General features: G+C 42.7%; 1 long non-coding RNA gene across 1 annotated transcript; it reads left to right on the forward strand.

The window, feature by feature from the left end:
• Positions 1-3,401: 3,401 nt before the first annotated feature.
• LOC120714564 lies at positions 3,402-4,423 on the forward strand. The gene is made up of 2 exons (XR_005691428.1): positions 3,402-4,168; positions 4,246-4,423. It is a non-coding gene; the product is annotated as an uncharacterized LOC120714564 (long non-coding RNA).
• Positions 4,424-22,001: the final 17,578 nt, after the last annotated feature.

Here is a 22,001-nt window from a genome sequence, read left to right on the forward strand (position 1 = left end):
AGAAGGCCAGCAACAGCGTCAAAGGAAAAATAGGAGGATAAAGTAAGACATCTGGTAGTCTGGCAGGAGCTGAGGACAGCAACCCTCAAATGACTTGGCAGGAGGCTACCAAGAAGAGGGGAAGATCCATGGGCTCAGGCAACACATAACTTTGGCTTGGACACTTCAAAGTCTTCATTTTGCTTTCCTTAAGCCATTCAATGGTGGACTTGCTGTTGTGTTTCGGATCATTGTCCTGCTGCAGAACCAAATGCGCTTCAGCTGGAGATCACAAACAGATGGTCAGACATTCTCCTTCAGGATGTCTTTTAGCAGATGGCAGAATTCATGGTTCCATTTACCACAGCAAGTGTTCCAAGTCCTGAGGAGGCAGAACACCCCCAGACCATCACACTACCATCAACGTATTTTACTGCAAGTATGATGTTCCTTTTCTGAAATGCTACGTTACTTTTAAGTCAGATATAATGGGACACACACCTTCTAAAAAATTAAACTTTTAACTTGTCAGTTGAGTATTTGTTTTTTTCAAGATATTTTCTGGCCAAAGTGTTCCTTTTGCTCAGCAGTGGTTTTTGTCTTGGAAATCTATCATGCAGGCCATTTTTTTGACCAGTCTTTTTCTTATGATAGAGTCAAGAACACTGACCTTAACTGAGGCAAGTGAGGCCTGCAGGTTTTTGGATGTTGTTCTGGGGCGTTTTGTGACCTCTTAGATGAAGTGTCTCTGCACTCTTGGGATAATCACTTTTTTCACACTGAATTTTTTTCTTGTTAAGCATAAACACCTTTATATACAGAATATACAGTCTCTGGAAGGATTAGCACAGCAGTCTCTGAATAAGATGACAGAGTAAGAACAAACAGATATTGAGACAGACAATTCAGTAACATCGTGAATTTTCATGAATGTCTTTGAAGGCAATGCAAAACACAGCTTTGGACGGCTGGGAAATGTGCAGCTGAGTTTTTTTCTGGACCGACTCATAAACCGAGAGCATTGTTTTTTTTTTAACTCAGAAAGACCAGACATAATATTTTCAGTACAAGCCAGCAGGGAAACATTAAGAAACATGTGTTTTGAAGTCAGAGCTGATTAGCTCTGAGATTTGCAACTCTGAGTTTCCCATTCCAGAACAGACAATCAGAGTAAGTTCAACTCTGAGTGTTCAACCAGAGCTAAGTGCATGTGTGAGTAGAAAAAGAAAGCTATCATCAATGGAGCACCAAAACCAGGATTTACCATGGCAACAAGTAAATAAAAAGCAGAGCCTCCGTGTTAATCCAGTGGACTGAGGGATATGAATCCATGTCAGTGCTGACCAATGTTCCCTCTAAGCTGCGCGCGTGCGCAATTGCACACTGCTGGCACGGTCTCTGCGCACAGAAAATCTGTGTTGCGCACAAAAACAAAATCTAACCTGAATTGAAATTAACATTAATACTTTAACAATTCTGTTTTGCAGTATTAGTCAGTAAGTGACTGGCTGCTCCTGTATGGGATTAGAACGATGCCACCTTATCCCATAGTCCAGCCAATCACGCGATTCACATTCGTATATACGCAGCTAATCAGCGTCGTTGACAGGCTATGACAGCGTCCTTATGTGCCGACACCGGTGTTTTAGCTAGCAAAGCGGCTGATGTGGAGTGAAGCCACGTTAATGACAACGTGTACAACCATTGGAGATGTGAGCAGGACAGACGGAACAATTGACGGAAAAAGTGTGGATTTTAAATTGTGTTGATAGGCCACGTAAAACCAGAGTTATGATAAAAATATCTGCAATGTTTGGTTTTTTTCCTGAATAATATCGTTGTTTATATTTACTGCAGGAAGAAACGGTAAAAACGGGGTTTTATAAGGAAAACGCTCAAAAGCCTGTGAGCAAAAACAAAACCAAAAAACCCCCCACCCTTTCCTATTGGTGGAAAAATGCACCATGTCGACCAATCAAAAAATGAGATGGCAACATGGCATTTAGTTATTTAGGAAGGGGGGAAGTTTTAGGAGTGACAGCGGTGTTTTGAGATGTGAGAGATTTTGCGCAAATCTTGTGTAGTTAGTGTGTAGTGTAGTCAATAGTCTTGTTGTGTGTGTCAGAACAATGAGGCGACTGCTGAATGTTACAGGTGTTACAGGAGTGATACATCTCCTGTTGTCAGGCCTGCAGGTATCAGGCTGTTGTTCTCCTTTATCTCATAGTGGACAGAAATTATTTTTTTATTTTTTAGAGTGGCACAAATAATTTGTGTGGCATCAAATTTGATTCAGAACAGCTGATTGTTCTATAAATAGTTTGAAATGTTTATTTAAAAAAAACACCTTGGCTGCATTTTTAGGTAAACAGTAGCTAAAAACTTTGTAGTTTGCAAAACTCAGTTAGATCCAATTAGAGGGAACATCGGTGCTGACCACCATATTTATCATTAAACATACGGGGGGAGAAAAGCGTGATTTAAATCAGCTTAGGCCACTCTGTCAACATCAAAGATAAAATAAAAGTTTGGTCTGTGGTGATAATTTAGCCAACTTGAATGTTTGTTAGACAAAGCTGGACAAAGCTAATTTTGAAAGCCTGTATTTTTATTATAGTGAAACAAACTTTACAGTTGATTTTTTTCAATAAGTATTTAATAAAGACGTCATGTACTCATGGGATAGAAACTCACTATTTTTGTTATAGACAATTTCAACTGAGCTTTAATGCTCCTCAGTGCAACCATTTATAATTTGATCTAATACCAGCTCACTGATGGCTCTTTTAGCATAAAAGTTTTACTCAATTACTGTTAATAGTCAGACTTCAGTCATTGTAAATGCACAGCAACGTTCCAAGTCTTAAATGAATGTGAAGATTTATCAGTGAAGGCAAACATGTTAAAAGAAATGCCTCAGCTTTTAAAGAGCGGTGTATATTTTGGATAAATAAATCTTATATATAAGTAGCGTACAGTTTTGGAAGGACTATGGAATCCCATCTGTATTCTGTATTTGAAATGGCACTACAAATGATCCAGATATGATAAGCTGGGTATTGACCAGAGCCACATTGGATCCAGGCTTGGTTTCGTCTAAATACATGAATCTTATATTGGTTCTATCTTGCTGTGCAAGTAGACTTCAGCCTCGGCGTGGTTTACTGATCTGTTAGGGATCTGTTATGGAAATGAGAACACATAGGGAATACAGCTGACACGAATTAACATGACGCCACAAGGGAAGGAAATCAAGACACACCGAACATGGAAACATGAGACCTTCACAATAGAACAGGAAACTGAGGAACATGACACAGGAGTGGAGGAGAGGCAGACGAGAGGACGCAAGGGAACACAGAGGGGCACAAGGGAGAGAGAGAGGAAACGAGAGAGACACGAGGGACGAGGGACATCGATAAACATGACAAACAGGGGGAACATAGAATGAAATATGAGGAAGGAAACAAGACACAAGAACTCGCACAACATATAGAAACACAGACGCACAGAGAGAGACACAGACGCCAAAGACACAAGAAGGAATCTAATAATCAGATGGTAAACAGAACAACCTAGGCACTACAGAATAAACTCAAGACTAACAAGGTGGACATAAATATCAATCACAATACAAAATGAGATCAAAAGACAAGAAAACTCAAAACGCTGGGTCAAATGACCCAGGACCATGACAGAGATTTATGGGCTCAAATTGTGGTCATAAATATTTTGTACTTGTAAATCAGGATTTGTATGTATAAAAAGAATTTGTGTGTGTGTGTAGAAAAGATTTGTGTGTGGACATAGCCAAAAAATATGTGTGAAACTCTACACACAAGTTTCAAGTTAGAAGTACGAATTTTGACCACAATTTGAGCCCATAGTGTCACGGACCCGGTTCCGGGGACTCAGGGTTCGTGAACAGTGTGGACCTTTATTGTTATTAGTGTATTGGATGTATGTTTGCTGCACTGTGCTCTTGTGTTCCATGCTGGTGTGCGTACATGTGTGTGTGTGTGGCTGGAGGATGAAGGACAGCCACCTGCAGGCCTGATGGGTGTGGCCCTGCCAGCTGCTGGTCACGCCTAGCTTCCCACACACCTGCTTCTGATCAGGATCGTCGGGGGAGCTACTTAACAGAGCGATGGAGCTTCCTCCGGCGCAGGATCGTTGAGTTAGACCCCATGTCAGTGTTTATAGTGCTGGTCAGTGTATGCCTGCTGGAGTTGGTGCCATAACGGCTGTGTCTGTGTTTTTCCTCAGGAGAGTGGAACACAGGACTGCAAGACACACGGGGTGTGTGAAGGCACAGGGGCAGAGAGCACGGGATACCAGCACTTGGGAGAAGACACGTCACGGGAGTCGAGGGAGCACTTTTGGAGATTTAATGTGTGGTGTACATTTACCTCACTGTAAATAAACCCACTGTTCATTCCACTAAGTCCAGCGTTTGGGTCCTTTCTCCAACATCCCCCACGGTCTGCCCCCCAGACCGTGACACATAGAGATCTGTGTGTTTACAGTATGTGTGTGTGTGTGTGTGTGTAATGTGGATAACAGCATGCATGCTGAGTTTTTTCAAATGTCATCTTAAATTGATTTTTAAAACCAGATGTCACAAATGTCAAGTGGATTGACTGTGAATCAGAGGAATGCCACACACTCATACGATTGCAATTTGTCAATCACCACGTAGGCCTGACCTGGAGCCTGTTCTCCTCAGTGATGTAACCCATCATCTTGAAGCCTCGTGTTTTTGTATTTCTGGATTACGGTATCTAGCTTTTGGTTTTGGAGCGGATATCCCATATGGAAAAGAAATAGGAAAAACTTATAAAAGACTTGCATCAGCTTTAGCTTGCTTCATATAGTGAATCATATAAGGCTTATATGATTTACTCATGAAAGTGGCAATTTTCTCATTACTTTCGTATATTGTTTTAGGAAGTATCCAAAACATCCAAGTTTCATTTATATAATTTTTCAAGGGATCTTATATCTCACTCTTGTATGCTTTTCATACAAGTTTCACACAAGACAGATACAAACTTTATAAGATTTATATATACCGTATTTCCCGGACTACAAAGCGCACCTGAATATTAGCCGCACAAGCTAAAATCAGGGGGAAATCCTGTTTTGTACATACATTAGCCGCACCTGACTAAAAGCCGCAGGTGTTTCAATGTTGACTTATCATATGTAAGAGAATACGCACAAAGGGAATTGTCAGGAAAGAGATGGCTGTTTGGAGACACACCCCTTTTATTAATATTTTGAAAAACAAGTTATGGGTACATATTTGCATAACTTTTTAGGTATATGTACAAGTAGCGGTAATTACAAGTACGAAACATGTACTGTGCTTCATAAATGAGTAACAAATGTAGTACATACCAATAACCTACAGCACACCAGAAAAATAGATTCGGACTACCTTTTAGGCTCAGGTGCAGTGACACGGCTTTAACAAGAAGAAAAGTCAGTCATTCACCACCATCTTTCTCTTCTTCCTGCGCACTAAAACCACCAAAGTCCTCTTCTCCAGTGTCGAAAACGAACAGGTTCAGGATGGCTTCGTCATCCACTCTCCGCTTCTCTCCTTCGTTGTCACTTTCAAAACCAAAGAAATCCTCGTTGTCAGTGTCAGAGTTGAACACCCTCTGAAGGGCCGTGGTGGTGTCCTCCTCTCCATCATGCAGCAGTCCAGCCCTTCAAAATCCGTTGGTAAACATGGATGTTTTCACACTTTTCCACGCTGTCAGATTCCACCGGTGGAGTTGAGCATAACTTGCTTTTCGCAAGTTTATCACCGCTAGTCATCCACGCCTCCTGCTGAACGCGTAGCGCTACTTTGAAGTTTGTTTTTCGCGCTACTTGTACGGCACTATGTTGCCTGGCGGATGGACATGTGACCAACATACCACTCTTGAACCCCGATACTGTGTGTCTGATCACATGCCCTTCCGCCAGGCAACGTAGTGCCATACAACAGCGGAACAAATAAAACAAATCGTCTTACGATATGTCAAAAATCATGGACAATCCATAGAAAAACCGCACCTGACTAAAAGCCGCAGGGTTCAAAGCTTGTGCAAAAGGTAGCAGCTTATAGCCCGACAATTACGGTATATCTTTTCCATATGGGATGACCATAACTAAACATATCTACTGATAAAACTAAGCTGCTAACTCTTCAGTGTTGATTAGTACCAAAAGCTGAAGATCATTTTCTGAATCTAAAATGATTCTGTAATGAAACACACTGAAATTAGTCATGGTTTGTTGGGTACATGTCATCATTTATCTTCTAAATGGGACTATAATTTACAAAATGAATGTCACACTGTTTAATAATTGCTGGGATATCTTCCAGACCACAGGCTCTCTCACCTTGACTGTGAGTTGGATAAGTGGATAAGTAGCTGGATTAAGAAAATGTATGGATGGGCCAAGATCTGTGCGGCGGGGCATGGTTCATGGTCTGGCTGTGGGGAAGGCTGATATACCTGAGCTCATTCAGCTCATAAGTTGGTGCTGGCTCCAGTTGTAGTTGTAGTTGTTGTGTTGTGTATTCAACTGGGAGCTGAAAAGCTGCAAGCCTGTAGAAAGAACAACAACTGGAAGTAAAGTGTGTGTAGAGTGCAAATATGTGGTCGGGTCCATCTTTGATGCCACAATCTGTAATGAAGACTTAAAACTAGCCCCTGACATATTCTACACGCGGCTGTGGTCACTTAAAATCAACATCAGACAACTTAAGATGTTTTTTTGATAACAAAACTAAAAGTAGGATGAAATCACACTGTTAAATTGGATTTGTGTGTCGATACTTCCATATTATTAAGTTTCAGGTCAGGTGCTTTTATATTGTGATTTTCTTTAGAAAGGTAAGCATCACTCACAGCAAGAGAGCAATGAAAGGTCGCTGGATAAAAAGGAACAAAGTATTAAAAATCCTTCAAAAATGTATTTATGTGAATGCACAAAAGATTAGACCTCAGAGATGAAAAGATTTTTGGTGAGAAAAACTGGATATGAGTTTTTTATTTAAAAGTGTCAAACTAAGCGAGAAAGCAAAGGTAGAAACACAGGCAAGCAGGATATCAGCAAGTAACTTGATCTTTATACCAATTTAATTTCTTATGAATCAATAAGTGATATATTATTTATTAAAGAGACCAAAAAGCTCTGAATTCAAATTGGGAGATATGTGACTTCAGATTCAACAGTTTACATGATGCGTCAGTTATTCAGCACACCGATAATAATGCGCTGAAACAATTTCTTAACAACTTTCCTGTTCTGCAAGTAATAACATGATCCTTAAAGTCTTTCTATTTGTACTTACATCAGACTTGCATGCAGACTAGGTCTACTTTTGAATTCTTTTTTTATATTTCACCATTATTAGTCAACAGGTGAAAGAATGAAAAGTTTAAAACGTTTATCAGAATCTAATAAAACACTCGATTATAATCCTTCAGATTCTGCTGAGTCTTAATTAATGATGTATGGTGGTCCTGAAAGGCCAACCAACAGCAGCTCAAGAAACACCAACAAAAAGAAAAATGTTGAAAAAGCACAACGACACAACAGAGTTTTGTGTCGTTGTTTCCTATTGTTTCCCCAGAAATCTTCCGTTGTGTTTCATATTTTTTTCTCTTTTTTTTTTTTGCTGTTTTTTCCATTTTCACTGTGTTTTGTCTGATTTTGCAACATGTTTCTGTTTGCTTTTGTTTTTGTTAAGCCGCAGCACTTTCATATATTGTTTTAGGAAGTATCCAAAACATCCAAGTTTCATTTATATAATTTTTCAATGGCCTGCATGGCCTGCATTTGTATAGCGCTTTTACTCAGTCCCTAAGGACCTCAAAGCGCTTTACACTACATTCAGTCATTCACCCATTCACACACACATTCACACACTAGCAATGGCAAGCTACATTGTAGCCACAGCTGCCCTGGGGCGCACTGACAGAGGCGAGGCTGCCGGACACTGGCGCCACCGGGCTCTCTGACCACCACCAGTAGGCAACATGGGGTTAGTATCTTGCCCAAGGATATTTGACACACAGCGAGGAGGCAGCCTGGGATCGAACCACCGACCTTCTAATTAGTGGCTGACCTGCTCTGCCACGTGAGCTACAGCGACCAAGGGATCTTATATCTGCTTTCACTCTTGTATGCTTTTCATACAAGTTTCACACAAGACAGATACAAACTTTATAAGATTTATATATATATATCTTTTCCATATGGGATACTGCTGGATTTGTTACCACCATCAGGCCATGTGCATAGAACCCAATGATGGTCACGGTACGTGAAACAATAAAAGGAAAGACTCTTACAAACTGCTGAAGGCAACAAACACAACTTTAGCTCCTGTGAATTGTTCATGATGCCTAGATAAGATTGTAATGAGACTCATTAATAATCACTTACAGATCGGAGGTTGGGGTTGGAGGTATGTGAACCTTCATCAGTTTAAGCATGTAAACTTTCACGCTCTCTGTGATGTTCGTGGGCCACTTTTGGTGGAGAAAACGTGATGCTTCGACTTGTCTTGTGTTCATTTGTTTGGACACATCATGTCATGAAGGCAGTCAGGGTTTATTCTGCACTGCTGTCATCTTAGGACTGACAGATCAGGGGGTGCAGTACGTTTATTATTGTAATTAAAAGGCTGATTTGTTGACTGTGTTGCTGCTCCAACCACGATTGATGACAATGGAAAAAACTTTTATCTTTGTCCACAAAGATGGATGATTGAAGCAAACTCATGTCTAAAACATCACAGTATAATGCAACAACTTTACCCAACTGCAGCTCGGCAAACAAGGGTCACTTTTGTCCACATATGTATGCTTAAAAGCCCTTCAAACTCATTCTGCTGGGGAAACTTTCCCCTTAGATTCTGTTAGTTTAAAGCCCTAAATGTCAAATATGAAAAAGTTGAGCACAAAAAAAAAATTCCACATTTTTCCAGCTTATGTATAAGTTACACTGCTGTCATACGCTCTCGTCAGTCTTTTTTTCCGCTCTTTGAGGCCTCGATCATCAGTGACAGCAGTAATTCTTGGCTGCTTGACAGATGATGCAGCTCCTGTTCCATTTCTGTAGTTAAGACGTCAAAAGACAACTTTGATTATACGTTAACCAAAAAAAAAAACACGATTCACAAGCTGTCAGAAACTTGTGAAGCTTACATTTGGCTGAGTCTAAGAGAAATTCTAGAAAGTGACCAATAAATGCAAGCAACCTATAATGCTATCCTCAGGACCAGATACCTCTATTCTTAAAACAATAATAAATATAGAAGATCAAACATATTCCTAAACATTACCCTATATTTGGAAAAAGTAAGTGTTTATCAGCTTCTTCTTCTTCTTCTTACTGTTTAATAATAAGTTCTGACAATAAGATGTTTTTCACATTCAGCAACAGCAGGTTCCACAGGGCTTTAAATGAGGGCCACTGTTAAAATCTTGGATAAATTAATATATGAGCAAACTGCACTACAAAGTAAAATATTAACTCCAAATATTTAGTCCAAATTGAAATATTAAGACCAAAATCTGACTTTTACATTTCTTTCATCCATCCATTTTCTAGTGTTTATTTGGGTCTGGGTTGCAGGGGCTGCAGTCTAAACTGGGATGCCCAGACCTCCTTCTCCTCAGGTGTTCCTGCGCCAGGTGACAGATTTAATCTTTCCAGTGTCTCCTGGATCTGCCCAAGAGTCTCCTCATGGTAGGACATCCCAAACCTCCTCACTTAGGTGGCACCCTAGCATTGCCAGATCACCTCAACTGGCTCCTTTTGATGTGGAAGAGTAACACCTCCTCAAGCACATAGTGATCTAAAAACTGATCAACTGAATAAATGTTTGGTTTTCTGTTTGTTGATGGTTACATATATATGAAGAAGCAGCAGTAATCCGGTTGTTCAGTCTGACGTCACTAGCCGTGTCTGGACCTAAACTCCGCTGCAGGTCCATATATCAAACGATCACTATGGCATTACTGAGAGTTGAAAAACTATCTAAAGTCTTTCATCTTTAATAAAATGATCAGCGTTCTGCTCTACCAGGTGTAACAATTGAGTTTAACATCCAGGCATCCATGAAAACGGAATTTATGACATTTAACGAAGTTAGAAGTTAGCAGGGAGTTAGCTCGCTAGCTTCTATCGAAATACAATATAGCATGTCCTGACTGCTGGGTTTTGGAAACAAATTAAAACGTACAGCTCTGTTATCACTTCCAGCATAAATGAAGACAGAAAACTAAACAGCAGTGACGTTTGAAGGGTTACTGAAGTTTGGCTAGCTGGTATATAATGATGTGCTACGTGACCGCTAGCGACACAGCTATGTTACCATAATATAAATATAATATAATATAAACAAACTTTTTTTCCACTCGATAAAAGTTAACGTGAGTGTTCTCGGTGGTCAGGAACAAATGTAATCGCATGGCAGGATGCTGTAAAAGGACCAAACTTCAGCCAGGAGAACAACTGAGATAATCCATCCACAATACGAGGTTAGTCATTCATATACTGCTGCATGGGCTGGGCTGTAGTTACATCCTAAGGTTTTAAAAACTGAGCTTAAATAAATGATTAGCGGTAATAAAAGCCGAGGGAGGTCAACGGTGATCACTGACTGTTTTAGGAGCTTTTTGAGATTAAATAGAAGAAAATACAAAACATTAAACATGTTAACAACACAAAAGCCATATTAAACGCAGACTACTTTAGGCCCGGAAGTAGGATTCCTCACGTCATCACTTAACAATCGGATTGTGTTGGTTTTCAAACGTAAAATTGAGCTAAATCCCCTTCTTCTCAGTTTCACTGTTGGTGTAGTTACTGCTTAGTAGACAGTGAAAGGGATTCATTTATCTGAGAATATTGACTGAAACCTCCCATTTAAGCTTGTCAGAGAGACTGATGTTGGTGTAACCCCAGCTAAATGAGACATGGGCGTGGGCACCACCACGAGCTCCTCCAACCATGTCCTCAGAGAGATCATAACGAACTAAGGAGGAGACTCACCTTCACCTTGTTTAGTGTTGCTTCGGGGAGCCTCAGGGAGGATTATCAACTGCATGACACCAGCAAAAGGTAACTTCAACAAGATCAGCATCGGCACAGGAGAAGGTCAGCTGCCAGTCGAGATAATCACGAGACTCAAAACAGCATCATAGAGAAGCAAATGGCTGATTTCAGAGGGAAGATTTGCTCTGCGGTGGAAGACAAACAGACACACGAGCAGACAGTCAATAAGAGGAAATAAATCAGAGCGAGACAGTTGCAGTCAGCAGGTGGAGTGATGGGGAGGAAACTAATGGTCAACTTCTCTCAGCTCAGTGTGTGTGTGTGTGTGTGTGTGTGTGTGTGTGTGTGTGTGTGTGTGTGTGTGTGTGTGTGTGTGTGTGAGTGACCCCTCAGGTCAGATCTATAATGGAAGATCCTCTCCTCCATCTCACTGCTCTGCCCTTTGCATTCCTACTGACACACATAAATACACCCCCACACACCCCCACCTATTTTTTAACTGCACAGACACAGCCTGAGATTACAGCTACAGAGAAACACACAAATCTCTCATTTTATGTATAAAATCACATTAAATCCACATTGTGCATAGATATGCTTTTGAACATGGACAGTTCTACTTTATCCTTAATAGATATTTCTTAATGACATCTTTCCTGTCAGTGTAATTTATACAGCATGAAAGGAAAATATGGCATTCACACATCAATGTGAGCCACAGGCAGCCATGTTGTTTGTGCATAACTACATAGCCACACACTGAATGTATAAAATATAGCTACTGCAACAGGTTTAAGACACCAAATTTTAAAGCCTCAACGTCACCATGATGGTCTTTGGATCTCAAAATGGTGCAGCATGCTAAATTATAAACCACAGCTTTAGTTAGCAAGTTGGACATAAGAGTGTACAACTGCAATGCACAAACACAGATATTAGCTATAATCTGTGTACTTGTTATGAATTGGAAAACTATGCACGGAGACCTGTTTTGAAGTGGTCTGTAGATATGTTTATTTCTGCTGTAAATGGGATATTTTAATATGGGAGTCGATGTGAATCGAGTCACTTTGGATGCCACCATCTGGTGGCCACTAGAGGAACTGCAGTCGCTGGCTTCATTTTTCGGCCTCAGGGATTGCCACCTCTATAGGCCACGAGCACAGGAGGTGTCATGGAAGGCAAAACTGAGAAAAATCTGTACATAGTTATCAGAAAGTGTTGCTTTCAAATAAATAATAACAAATATTTAAAGTAAACAATGAAACAATCCAGAATTCTAAGGTAATATAATGTCTGTCTGTTTTCATTTCCAAGGTGTAAAATAATGCAATTTGATCAAAGTTGTTTCTGTGTCTCCGGTCTTTACAAGATGTCTTGTGCTGACAGTGTGTTAGGCACCGGGTTATGAAATGAGTGAGACTTAGTATCTATTTATATTTATTTATTTCAGCGACCATGTATAAAATGCATTAATCGCATAAAGGCAAGGCAAGGCAAGGCAAGTTTATTTATATAGCACAATTCAACAACAAGGTGATTCAAAGTGCTTTACAGAGACATTAAAAACAAAAACAAATAAAAAGCACGATTTAAAATTGATTAAAAAACAAAACAAAAAAACAGTAGGTAAAATCAGAACAGTAGATAAAATCAGTAGTTAAAATTTAAGTTTTGAAATTTAAGCTTAAAAGTGTCTGAGGCTTTCTGGGAGTTTGTTCCAGATATATGGAGCATAAAAGCTGAATGCAGCTTCTCCGTGTCTGGTTCTGACTCTGGGAACTGATAAAAAACCGGATCCAGATGACCTGAGGGATCTGGAAGGTTCATACTGGGTCAGGAGGTCACTGATGTATTTTGGTCCTAAACCATTCAGAGCTTTATAGACCAGCATCAGAACTTTAAAGTCTATCCTCTGACGGACAGGCAGCCAGTGTAAAGACCTCAGAGCTGGACTGATGTGGTCCACTTTTTTGGTCTTAGTGAGGACTCGAGCAGCAGAGTTCTGAATGAGCTGTAGTTGTCTGACTGATTTTTTAGGTAGACCTGTAAAGATGCTGTTACAGTAATCAAGCCTGCTAAAGATGAATGCATGGACTAGTTCTTTTATCCTTGAAATATTCTTGAGGTGATAGTAAGCTGATTTTGTTATTGTCTTAATTTGTTTTTCTAAGTTTAGGTCTGCATCCATCACTACACCCAAATTTCTCGCCTGGTTTGTGGTTTTTAGATGTATAGATTGAAGTACTCTGGTGACCTGTAATAGTTTTTCTTTGGCACCAAAGACTATTACCTCAGTTTTGTTTTTGTTTAGCTGGAGAAAATTGTGGCACAACCAGTCATTAATTTCCTCAATGCATTTACCAAGAGCCTGTCCAGAGCCTCGGTCTCCTGGTGACATTGTGATATATATTTGTGAGTTATCTGCATAGCTATGATAGTTTATTTTGTTGTTCTTTATAATCTGTGCCAGTGGGAGCATGTAAATGTTAAACAGAAGGGGTCCCAAAATGGAACCTTGGGGAACTCCACATGTGATACTTGTCTGCTCAGATGTGAAGTTACCTATTGATACAAAGTATTTCCTGTTTTCTAAGTATGTTTTGAACCAGTTTAGTACAGTTCCTGAAAGACCTGCCCAATTCTCCAGTCGTTTGAGTAATATGTTGTGGTCAACTGTATCAAATGCTGCACTGAGATCCAGTAAAACTAAGACTGATAATTTTCCACTGTGTGTATTCAGACATATGTCATTAAACACTTTGGTCAGAGCGGTTTCAGTGTGTGGTTCTGTCTAAAACCTGACTGGAAGGCATCATAACAGTTATTCTGTTTTAAGAAGTAATTGAGCTGTTGAGAAACTGCTTTTTCAATGATCTTACTTAAAAATGGGAGATTTGAGATCGGCCTGTAGTTGTTCATTTGTGTCTTGTCAAGATTGTCCTTTTTCAGTATAGGTTTAATTACAGCAGTTTTTAGTGGTTCTGGAAACACACCTGACATTAAAGAAAAGTTGACGATCTGTAACAGGTCTGACTCCAAAGTCTTTGAGACCTTTTTGAACAAACTTGTTGGCAGGACATCTAAACAGCAAGAGGAGGAGTTCAGTTGACCTAAGATGTCCTCCAGGTCTTTGCTGTTAATAGTGTGAAATTGATGGTGTTTAAACAGTTTTTCGGTAGACACAGTACATATCCTGAATCTGCTATTGATGTACCAATTGCTTGTCTAATCTTTTGGATTTTTTCTGTGAAGAATTTGGTAAAGTCATTGCAGGCCATGGTCGAATAAAGTTCAGCTGACACAGGAGGGTTTGTTAGCCTGTCAACTGTAGAAAATAAGACCCGAGCATTATGACTGTTTTTGGTGATGATGTCAGAGAAGTAGGACCTCCTTGCATTCCTCAGTTGTAAATTATAATTGTGAAGTTTCTCTTTATAGATGTCATAATGAACCTGGAGGTTTGTTTTTCTCCATCTGCGCTCAGCTTTCCTACACTCTCTTTTTTCATTTTTCACCAGTGTGGAGTTTCTCCATGCTCAGTGGCTAGTGGATCTGAGGGCAGACCACAGCAACCTCCCCGAACAGGGTCCAGTAACCATCACCGTGGCAGATATCCAAGAAAGGGTCTCCAGTATGAAGAGTTGGACAGCACAAGGCTCTGACATGGTTCACGCCTACTGGCTGAAGAAGCTGACTGCACTCCACAAGCGCCTGGCAGCACAAATGAACCAGCTGCTAGTTGACGAGAGACACCCGGAATGGCTAACCGAAGGCCGGACAGTCCTGATCCTCAAGGACCCCCCAGAAGGGACCGGTCCCCTCCAACTACTGACCAATAACCTGCCTCAGCACCACATGGAAGCTCCTGTCAGACATCATAGCGGCTAAGATGAACAGGCACATGGGTCAATACATGAGTGGGGCACAGAAAGGGATAGGCAAGAATACCAGAAGCGCAAAACACCAGCTACTGGTAAACAGAACAGTCAGCCAAGACTGCAAGACCAGGCTGACCAACCTGTGCACTGCCTGGATTGATTACAAGAAGGCCTATGACTCAATGCCCCACAGCTGGATACTGGAATGCCTAGAATTGTACAAGATCAACAGGACATTAAGAGCCTTCATCAGGAACTCAATGGGGATGTGGCGTACAGCACTAGAGGCCAACTCCAAGCCCATAGCACAAGTCACCATCAAGTGCGGGATCTACCAAGGAGATGCTCTGTCCCCACTGCTGTTCTGCATAGGCCTGAACCCCCTCAGTGAGATAATTGACAAGACTGGCTACGGATACCGACTACGGAATGGAGCAGTTGTCAGCCACCTCCTGTACATGGATGACATCAAGCTGTATGCCAAGAGTGAACGAGACATCGATTCACTGATCCACACCCGCCCTGCCCGTGATCGTGTACCCTGCTGGGGTAATAGGCTGGCCAAAGGAGGAAATAGAAGCCACTGACATCAAGACAAGAAAGCTCCTTACCATGCATGGAGGGTTTCACCCCAAGTCCGGCACCCTGAGGCTATACGCTAAGCGGAAGGAAGGGAGCCGGGGACTGGTGAGTGTCAGCACCACAGTCCAGGATGAGACAACGAACATCCAAGAATACATTGGGAAGATGGCCCCAACTGACCGAGTGCTCAGTGAATACCTCAGGCAGCAGAAACCCAAGAAAGAGGAGGGAGACGAGGAACCATCATGGAAGGACAGGGCCCTGCACGGTATGTACCACCGGCAGATAGAGGAGGTGGCTGATATCCAGAAATCCTACCAGTGGCTGGACAAAGTTGGACTGAAAAACAGCACAGAGGCACTAATCATGGCAGCACAGGAACAAGCTCTGAGTACAAGATCCATAGAGGCTGGGGTCTATCACACCAGGCAAGACCCCAGGTGCAGGCTGTGTAAAGATGCCCCTGAGACAATCCTGCACATAACAGCAGGGTGCAAGATGCTAGCAGGCAAGGCATACATGGAACGCCATAACCAAGTGGCCGGCATAGTGTACAGGAACATCTGTGCCGAGTATAACCTGGAAGTCCCGAGGTCAAAATGGGAGACGCCCCCAAGGGTGGTGGAGAATGACCGAGCTAAGATCCTGTGGGACTTCCACATACAGACGAACAAAATGGTGGTGGCTAACCAACCAGACATATTGGTGGTAGACAAACAGAAGAAGACGGCCGTAGTGATCGATGTAGCGGTTCCGAATGACAGCAACATCAGAAAGAAGGAACACGAGAAGCTGGAGAAATACCAAGGGCTCAGAGAAGAGCTCGAGAGGATGTGGAGGGTGAAGGTAACGGTGGTCCCCGTGGTAATCGGAGCACTAGGTGCGGTGACTCCCAAGCTAGGCGAGTGGCTCCAGCAGATCCCGGGAACAACATCGGAGATCTCTGTCCAGAAGAGCGCAATCCTGGGAACAGCTAAGATACTGCGCAGGACCCTCAAGCTCCCAGGCCTCTTGTAGAGGACCCGAGCTTGAAGGATAAAACCGCCCACAGGGGCGAGCTTGGTGTGTGTGTGTGGTTTTTTTTATCCATATTTATACACACACACATATAAAGTTGTTTAAGCATTCGAATCAGCTTATAAAGTTAATGCTTTATAAAGTTATAAAGTTGATTAATCAGGAGCTGTAGCGTACTCAGAATCTTCACTGCCCATCAACTAAATGTCAGAGTTTACTTCTTATTTTTAGTCATGTAATGCTACAAATTATCCTTAATATATGGTATGTTTTTTGTTTTGTTTTGTTTTATTTCCAGTTGTGGTTGACAAAGTGAGTACGCCACCTGCAGCTGCACACACACACACACAGCGGTGCTCAGCATGCCTGTTGTGTTGACACAGAGAGCACCTGATGTTTGTTTTATTATTGAAGTGAAGAGCAGCAGGATGTCTGTTGCCTCATTCACACAGAATATGCCATTCATTATTGAACGGCTCAAACCGAATCACAGCAGCTTGAAAAGGGAAACGGATGCTTTTCTCACCTCTTATCTTTGCACAAAAACTCTCAGTAAAACCACTAAAACAGTGACACAGAAGAAAAAGACCAACCCTTGATTCCACTACAACTGAAAACAACATTTTCAGTTTCCCTGACCTTTGACCTTTGTTTCCTGTATTTTGTAACAATGGTGTGTTTTTATTATTATGTCCAGTGGCGGATGCTCCTGTTGCTGAAGCTCATGCAGCGAGACATGATTCATATACATCTTCAGAGCTTCAGAGCTGCATGCGAAGCAGGAAGCATGGTGGCTGTTTGGTGAGCAAGCCTTATCTAATCTCCTCTGATCTGGGTTCATCTGTAGATCAATGTGGATTAAGCCTTTACATACAGGCAGATTAGCTCCCACAGCCACAGCTTTTACTTTTCAAATGACCCCCCCGGCTGCATCGCAGATATGGGAAAGTCGCAGATAGGCGGTAATAAATCCTGCGAGGAACATATGGAGGGGAAAATGAGAGATGTAAAGCGTGGAGAATCGACCTGAAAGCAAATGAAGATCCCACAGTCATTACAGTGACGGCAGCACGACATCTCTCTAATATGAAGATTTAATGGAGAGCCTGAGGCTGCACGTGGTTGTTGCATAGAGAGCACAGCGGAGAGTGGAAGAGAGCGAGAGACAAAGACAGTGATTGAATGTAGGAGGGAGACAGGACAGGAACCAAATCAGAAAGACAGAAATAACCAGGAGACACCTACAGATTCCTTCAGCAGCAAAAATCAGCTGGTGTGAATGTAAAGGGATGATCCCCGAGGTTTCCATTGCATCATTTCTGTGTTTATGGCCAGCCCTTCCTCAGCCAGAGCATGTAAGTGCTATAACACGGTGCTATTATCTCTCTGGATATAATGGCTTTGAATGTTGACTGGATTCAGATTGGATTCACAGTGAGGAAAACAAAGGATTTACAGACAATGATGCACACTTTTTGAAGAGAACTGAAATTTGAAAACTGCTCTCATCAGTACCGAGATATTAACAATGGATCATGTGATAAAATTAATAACAGGTAGTGATGAACCACAGACTGAATATGAAAGATTTACACAGCTTGTGGGGTTTATAAAGCCAACAAGCAAAGAAATGTCTTAAATCTCAATTTTTTGAATGCCCAGCAGGGGGTAGCTTCTCTGGTTGGTAAAAAAGCTTCTACTTGTACAGAAATCAATGGGAAATGGCTCTTTTGAACTATAGCAACCACTTTCCTAATGAGTTTATGCTGTTGGTCTCCGTCACAAGGATGACATCTTGCTGACTATGCCAGCTCATTTAGTAAATGAGGATCCTCCTCAGAGTCAAAAAGGAGAATGCTTATTGGCTACTGACTAATGAGAACCTTAACAGCACATCCTGGATTTCTAACACTGGCAAGCTTGGTCAGGCTGCAAACGAACAGACACACATAATAATTCAATTCAATTCAATTCAATTTTATTTATATAGCGCCAAATCACAACAAAAGTCACAGATTTTAGACTGTTAGTACAGTTATACACATATCAAATCATTTGATATGTGTAATTTTATGCTATGTCTAGCATTTTTAATAATTCAAAGAGTATAAACAACATTAACACAGTTATAAGGTTCGGTTTTTGTGAAGCACAAATTAAAGGTTTTTTTGTCAGAGCTGCTGGGATTGGTCTTTTGAGGTGTGCTCTGCTGGTCTCTGCTGCTCTACAGCATTATTGGGATATTACCCTAAATTTGACCAGGGCTACCAAGTAGTTTTTATAGCTCAAATCAAATCAAATCAAATCACTTTTATTGTCACATCACATGTGCAGGTACACTGGTACAGTACATGTGAGTGAAATTCTTGTGTGCGAGCTTCACAAGCAACAGAGTTGTGCAAAATACAATAACGTAAAAACAAGCAAAATATAAGAATGGCTCAATCTGGAACTAATAAATATATGTACAATATATATATATGCATACAGTATATGCATTTTTGGATGTGTATACTAAATATGTTTTTCTGTGTGTGTGTGTGTGTGTGTGTGTGTGTGTGTACATATTTTACAAATTAAATAGAGTAAACAATAAAATAAAATATATAAAAATATACAGAGTTGAGACATGTGCAAAACAGTGGCGTTACTGTACAGTATGGAGTGCATAATGTTAAAGTTCCAGTAGTGAAGCTGAGGTGTCTATGAAGTGTTCAGCAGTCTGATGTCTGGTGGAAGAAGCTGTCTCTCAGTCTGCTGGTACGGGACCGGATGCTGCAGAACCTCCTTCCTGATGGAAGTAGTCTGAACAGTTTATGGCTGGGGTGACTGGAGTCCTTGATTATCCTCCCTGCTTTCCTCAGGCACCGCTTCCTGTAGATGTCTTGGAGGGAGGGAAGCTCACCTCCAATTATCCGTTCAGAGCACCGCACTACTCTCTGGAGAGCTTTTCGGTTGTAAGCGGTGCTGTTGCCATACCAGGTGGTGATGCATCCAGTGAGGATGCTCTCAATGGCACAGCGATAGAAGGTCCTGAGGATGCGGGGGCTCATGCCGAATCTTTTCAATCTCCTGAGAAAGAAGAGGCCTTCTTCACTGTTTTGTTTATGTGTACTGACCACGTGAGATCCTCAGCCAGATGTACCCCAAGGAACCGGAAGCTGCTCACTCTCTCCACAGCAGCGTCGTTGATGGTGATGGGGGTGTGTACTTCTCTGCACCTCCGGAAGTCCACTATCAACTCCTTTGTCTTTGCGACGTTGAGGGTGAGATGGTTGTCTTGACACCAGTGGGTCAGGGCGCTGACCTCCTCCCTGTAAGCCGTCTCATCACCGTTGGTGATAAGACCCACCACTGTAGTGTTGTCTGCAAACTTCACAATGATGTTGGAGTTGTTAGTGGCTGTGCAGTCGTAGGTGTAGAGTGAGTACAGGAGAGGGCTCAGTACACACCCCTGTGGAGCACCAGTGTTCAGTGTGATGGGGGATGAGGTGATGCTGCCCAGTATGACCACCTGGTGTCTGTCAGACAGGAAGTTAAGGATCCAGCTGCAGAGGGAGCTGCTCAGTCCTAGATCCTGCAGTTTCCTGTCCAGCTTCGAGGGAACGATGGTATTGAATGCTGAGCTGTAATCTACAAACAGCATTCTCACATACGTGTCTCTCTTCTCCAGGTGTGACAGGACAGTATGTAGTGTCAGGGCTATGGCATCATCAGTGGACCTGTTGTGGCGGTATGCAAACTGTAGAGGGTCCAGTGAGTCGGGTAGTGCAGAGCAGATGAAGTCCCCGACCAGCTTCTCGAAGCATTTGCTTACGATGGGGGTCAGGGCTACAGGTCGCCAGTCGTTCAATGAGGAGATGGTGGAGGATTTGGGTACAGGGACGATGGTGGCCATTTTAAAGCAGGCTGGGACTACAGACAGAGAGAGGGAAAGGTTGAAGATGTGCGTGAACACTCCAGCCAGCTGAGCCGCGCATGACTTGAGGACGCGGCCGGGAATCCCGTCCGGACCAGTAGCTTTGCGCGCATTCACCTTCCTGAAGCACTTCCGCACATCCTCCTCAGACACAGTGTGCGCACTGACGTCATCCGCAGTGCGCACACTGTCCGGTCTCATGGTGTTCGCTGTGTCGAATCTAGCGTAGAATACGTTTAGATCCTCACACAGAGAGGCCGTGGTCTGCGGTGTGCTGGTTTTCCCTCTAAAGTCTGCGATCGTGTTTAGTCCCTGCCACATACTCCGAGGGTTGTCAAACTGTTGCTCCACCCTGTACTCACGCTTGGCTGCTTTGATCGTCTTCCGGAGTTGGTAATGTGCGTGTTTGTAGTCCGATGTGTTCGCGGAGGCAAAAGCGGTGCTTCGTGCCGCCAGTGCCATGCGAACATCTCCGTTAATCCAGGGTTTTTGATTTGGGAAGGATTTAACTGTTCTGGATGGGACGACATCTTCCACGCATTTCCTGATAAATCCGCAGACTGAGTCTGTGTACTCATCAATGTCCCTAGCAGCCACGTGAAACATTTCCCAGTCCGCGTGATCAAAACAGTCCCGCAGCGTAGACTCCGATTGGTCCGTCCAACAGTGCACCGCCCTCCAGGTTGGAGCTTCCTGTTTCAGCTTCTGCCTATAGGCGGGCAGGAGCAGGATGGAGCGGTGATCTGATTGGCTGAATGGGGCGCGGGGGAGGGCTTTGTACGCATCCCGGAAAGAGGTGCAGCAGTGGTCAAGTAGCCGGTCTCCACGAGTGTTGAAATGGATGTGTTGGTGGAGTTTTGGTGAGACTTTCTTCAGGTTTCTCTTATTAAAGTCTCCGGCTGTGATAAACGCTGCCTCTGGGTGTGCGGTTTCCTCGCTGCTGATCGCGCTGTACAGTTCCCTGAGTGCTCGGTCAGTGTCGGCTTGTGGGGGAATGTAAACAGCCGTAATAATCACTGCTGTAAATTCCCTCGGTAGCCAGAATGGCCGGCACTTAATCATCAGGTACTCTAGGTCAGGTGAGCAGAAGGATTTGACCGGGTGCACGTTCGCATAATCACACCAGCTGTTGTTGATCATGAAACACACACCACCGCCTCTGCTTTTCCCAGTAAGATCCTGTGACCTGTCCGCGCGGTGCACCGAGAACCCCGGTAGTTGTATTGCGGAGTCCGGTACCTTGTCCGATAGCCAGGTTTCTGTGAGGCAGATCACGCAGCAGTCCCGCATCTCTCGCTGGAATGAGATCCGTGCCCGAAGCTCGCACAGCTTGTTCTCCAGAGACTGCACATTAGCCAGTAATAAACTGGGTAACGGTGGTCTGTTAGTGCGCCGTCTCAGTCGAGCCAGAATGCCAGATCTTCTCCCTCTGCGTCGGCGTTTGCAGCCTCCAGGGACAGAGAACAAAGGCGTCTCAGGTGAGATGAATGGGGGGTCTGCAAACGGAGGGTCCGTGTTGCAAAACTTGAACTCCGGAAAGTTATAAGAAAGAC

The sequence above is a fragment of the Simochromis diagramma genome, unplaced genomic scaffold (assembly GCF_900408965.1).
Source record: "Simochromis diagramma unplaced genomic scaffold, fSimDia1.1 OVJJ01000596.1, whole genome shotgun sequence".
Classification (NCBI taxonomy): domain Eukaryota; kingdom Metazoa; phylum Chordata; class Actinopteri; order Cichliformes; family Cichlidae; genus Simochromis; species Simochromis diagramma.